The sequence below is a fragment of the Montipora foliosa genome, unplaced genomic scaffold, assembly GCF_036669935.1.
Source record: "Montipora foliosa isolate CH-2021 unplaced genomic scaffold, ASM3666993v2 scaffold_407, whole genome shotgun sequence".
Lineage (NCBI taxonomy): Eukaryota > Metazoa > Cnidaria > Anthozoa > Scleractinia > Acroporidae > Montipora > Montipora foliosa.
In genome coordinates this window covers 744676-750000 of record NW_027179709.1, presented here as the reverse complement: position 1 = coordinate 750000, position 5325 = coordinate 744676, and positions in this window count along the sequence as shown.

Below are 5325 nucleotides of genomic sequence, written 5' to 3'. Positions count from 1 at the left end.
TTCGAACGCTTGCCGACGACTCCGCGGTTAACTGTCTACATTCCATTGCGTGAGGACCAGAACCCGGAGTACGCAAAGATCCCAAGTCTCACCATGTAGAAACGGGAAACAGAAGGTGAGCGAAACAAACATCATTTCATAGTGTTTTCACTGATTAGTAACAAGTCATATTTTAGAAAGGGGCCGGTATAAATTCCGAAAAACAATGCGAATCGCACCCGTGACTTTTCTAGTCGCAAAGTAAACGCGCGTGACACTCACCCATAACTGGGCACCGTGACACAATCCTGGCTTTATCCCTACAACTTCGAAAAGGGGAGAAGGGGTGAATTTATGTGTGGCATCAAGTGTCCCCGAAATGTATGACCGAGATTGGGTGGAGTCTAAAGCAAAGGTCACTTTCAGTTTGACGGGTCTCTCATACTTGCAGGTCATTGTTTTACGTTTTCGAAAGTAACCCAATACCTCGATTTGTCGAAGCCTAGGCCTAAAAGCCAAGTTTAGGTCTAGGGTTACCAAATCAATTGGTGTAATGTATTGGGCCGCTAAGTACGCTGGGATAGGAAAAACCATGTGCTTTTGATAGCGGCGGCCATGTTACGTTTGCAATGAAATTGGTTGAGTTAAATCTGTTTGTTTGGATGCTTTATTACTCTCGGAAATACTACATTTGGTGTCACCATCTTTTTGGCTGGGATTGTAGCTAGGCAACTAGACGTCATAGCGGACCGAAGTAGGGATTAGCATGCATTTAATTTCATAACTTACAGTTTAAGTTACCCCTTAATAGCACTTTAAATAAAAATGTAATACCATCAAGGCCAGGCGAAACAATCAAGCATTACTTTCAACATCTTGTCTCTTTCAAATTTGCAGTGAAATATATGGTTTTCCGACATGTGTGACTAGGTCAAACTTGTTCTCTTACTTAAATGCTCGGCTCTTTTAACTGCCAACATCACAAAACTTCGGTGCTGAATTTTAGGATTTCAGCGGTTATGAGCAAGAAGCGTAATGCGGGCTCATTTCGTCATATGTTTTCCTCTTTCGTTTACGGCGTTCTTGTGATGCCGGACCACAAATACGGTTCATGATAGCCGCACGGCCGGCTTAAACTGGCTTAACAATAAAGCTCATGTATCCCTCTAAGAAGACATCGTTTTTGACGTCGATAGACTTAACAGCAGCAACGAGAATGATGCCGTGAAACGTGTAATAATTATAAGATTGTTTTGATCATTGGAAAGCCATGCCATTTTGCAAAATTTTATGCAAATATATCTTTCAACGCGGAGAAAACACTTTTCGAAGTGACTTGTACTGAATATTCACTACTTTTAATCAGGAGCACCCAACGTCAATTTTCGGAAAATATCTATTCAGAAGACGATTTGAGATCTAGAATTTTCGGAAGATTTGTTTTAAAATTCCGTGCTTGCCTGCCTGTCCTAGGATTTTCGAACATCTAAAACATGGTATGATTGCCCATTTTTAACGGATTTTTACCCTTAACAGCTCACCTAGAATTTCAGGGGCCTTTTTTTTCTGACTGAAATTTTCGAAAAGGTAAGTTTTGATCCTTATAATTTTCGATTCACTAGACTTTCAGCTAGGGAATCCGAACAAATGAAAAAATTTTAGGGGATAAAAATATGCCTATATCTACCGTTTAAATACTAAAATACGATTAACAATGCTACGTTTAAGTGCTTTTGAACTATATTCTTGTTGAGTGCCCCTGTTTTAATTCCGAAAAACACCTAAAACTGTAACTCAATCTTAACTCAAACTTAACTCAAACTTAACTCAAACTTAACTGAAACTCAACTCAACTCGTAACTCGATGAATAGCCGATCCCGGCTTCATGTGCCATTGCTTCAGACTGACAACTCCCCGCATGACTTCTCCTGCACTGACTTTTAGGTCTTTGAGGCTCCCTTTCTCGCACAATGAATTCACCTCCTGAAATTCTTTCCACACATCTTTACCAACTCTAGCCATAGCAAACACTTCACTTAATCCTTTCTTCTGTAATGTAATTTTAAGAAAACAAAACCAAATCAAGTTATTAGAAGGCAAAAGAGAAATAATTTAATGTAACACTCACAACATCATAATCATTGTGAATTTCAAATAATTATAATGTTGAATGTGTGCAACTTCAGTGCCTGTGCTGTAAAAAGTTTAAACTCAAGTGTACCGATACTTCTTGTCATGCAGCAATCACTTTGTTAAACAAGTTACAAAGAACTGTCAGTAACTAACAGTTAAATAACAACTGATATTCAATCTAAGGCTCCAACTTTGAAACTAATAATAACTTGCAACTGCTCACAATTAATGAAAGCTATGATAGTTATGTACAATTATTAAGAAGAACACAAGACGTTTTTAGACTGTAACATACCTCTTTACGCAATATACGAGAACAGTCATCCCTCCATGATGGGCTTGGATTTGGTGGATCACCAGAAACATCTGTACATCCAAATAATTTTCATGCGACATCGTTCAACCTGTATCAAATGAAAACATAATATATTGTTTTTATATCTCAAAAATATGAATGCAAAAATGTCACTCAAAACAGATCGAAAGACAAAATAAAACCAACACAGTAGTGACTACCATAAAACCTACAGTCAGCTCACATAGTAGAATATTAAACAACGGCTGCACTAATATTTGTTGTAAACTTTAATTTGCTTCCAGTAGCGGATGCCAATCCCTGCATAGTGATTTGTGTTAACTGCCTATTATTTAAATCTGGCAAATAGAGTGTGATAATAGCCACAGGACAATATCCAAACAAGGTACTCTTTCCTTTTTCCTTGTGCAGCCAGCACTTTCAGAACCGAATTACAGCCTCCACAACTCCATTGCAACCACCTCCCCCCCCCCACCCCACAAAAAAAAACACATTTAAAATCACATACACATATTTAGAACTATAAATGTGCAGTTAGAGTTTGAAAGTTTTGAAAGTTGGCCTTACCTCCTCACTGTATGTAATTTCATGTTGAAACATTGACGATTGTTGATGCATAGCTCCAAGGTAAATGGCTTCTTCATTGCTAAGCCCAACATTCTCCCAGCAAAGTGTGGGTTGTTGGGTTGCCTTTCATGCATTACTTTTGTGGCCAAAGACAGGTGTGTTCCACCAGGGACTTCATATATAACTGTAGGAATCTTTGTCCTTTAATTTCCATTCTTCTTTGTTTGATAGTCCCTTGGCTACCACGAAAAGGGCCCCATAGCTCCCAGCTGGATTTTTTTCCATTTCAGCTTGCAGACTGTACATGTACTCATTGTTAACCCTCCTAAATTGCCTTGTTTTTGTTGGTAATTCTATGTTACCAATTGGAATGAAGTGTGCTGTAGCTACATGAAAGGCGAAACAAAAATTGGATGAACATTGAGTAGACATTATGGTTATCATTTTGTGAACAATGCTTGCGACTATAGCACGTTTTCTTGGTCTTGTGAACGTCATCTTGGCATTGTTTATAATGTTTCGCATCCGTAAACTCGCAACGGGAGTAATTATAAGGTATCAGCGAGTTTGGATTCGAGTTCGAGTTCGAGTTGGACTTCGAGTTGGACTTCAAGTTGGACTTCGAGTTAGGGTTCGAGTTGGAGTTCGAGTTAAAGTTGACTGTAAAAATAAACCCCTCTCCCCCCAAAAGGAAATAGAGGGGTAGGGTAGGGTAGGGTAGGTCCCGCAAAACCATAGCCCGCAGAGATACTTACATTTTTCGAAGGACCGCTTGTGCTTATGGGAGGGCACAAACCAACGATAGTATGACAAGGAATATTTTTCCTTGAAATGTAAATGCTAACCATGATCCATGATGCTAACCAACGATCTCTCATGAAGAGATAGGATTTGAATCAAAGCAGTGTCCATTTCTGTTAAGAAAGTGTAAGTGGCACATAAAGATACCTTGCATCTCAACTTTGGCCTAGCATTGTAAGGAAATATTTTGAGGCTTAGGTGCCCGAGATCTTCAGTACAGTCCTAGGCCCCGTAATCGTTACGGAACGACCAAAGCCTGCAAATAACGTGTTTATTTTTCTTTTTCTCTACAGTAATATTTTCAAAGCAACTTTTGTGTTTAAATTTTAACAGGCCCTTTACAGCTAGACCATCACGTGACCTACTTTTCATAAAATTGTGGAAAAAGCATGTCAAAAATATAAAAATGGCCAAGTTTGAGGCCCCTGGCATTAACCCTTTAAGCTCCGAGGGGTTCCCCATTGACGAGTAAAATCGTCTGGCGTTAGACAGAGTAAAATCTATAAGTGCCATTTGGCACTATCGGGGCTGAAAGGGTTAAAGAATGACTTTTATGACGGTTTGAATTTTTAAGAGCTTCTGCCTGAGAGACCGGGGCAGACTTGGAAATGAAGGTCGGCCGATTTCGATTAAAATTGGTACACAAAGTACTTATGTCGACTTATGTAATATGCCAAAGTTTCACCTTCAACGACTTTTTTTTAGCCGAGTTCTGGATATCAGCCCCTCAGGGGTCCCCAGAGGCTGATTTTCAGTAAAATTTTGGCCACTTATAAATCTATTTTTTAGCAACATGAAATTAATTTCAGGCAAAAACAAAACCATCTTTGTAAAGCCCTATCCTTAGGCTTTTATGGGTGAGAACATTAGCTCATGGAAATTTTTCGCTAGCCTGTGTCTGTTATCACAACTTGGTCATATTTGAAGCATATGGGAAGCAACCGGAAATGGCGTGTTTTTCAGACCAAATATTTTCCATGCCCATGTTTTATATCTTGAGGTCTTAGTATCCCTGCAAAGTTCAGCCCTTAGTTTAGTAATATCAAGAAAAAAATACTAAGGTTGAGGCTTTTTACTAAGAAAAATAATTACGAGAAGATGGCTAACCAGGCCACTTCCGGTTAAAGTTTCAAAAAAGCGTGTCTGCAAAAATCAGCCATTTAATTTTGATTATCTTTTTTCCTTCCAAGTTATGGTTAAAAGAGACTCTGAAGTTAATTGTCACCGAAAAGACTTGCCGTTAATAAGAAATTTTTATGTGATTGTTTTTTAGGACCGATCAGATAGTGGTCCGACAGTGGTTATATAAATTTCTTGGAAGAAGTCTTGAAAATTACGGACAATGGAGCCGCTGCGAAAACTCTTTATTTACCTAACAACACATCTCTTGCCGGTAAATCACAATGCAAAATTGCATCTTTTTCTTCCAAACTGCAATGTTAAGTTTATCTCCTTTGTTCAACTCGTTCAACGTATCACGTCTGTGGCCCGTAGTAATGAAGCGCTAATTAAATCAGGATATAAGCAA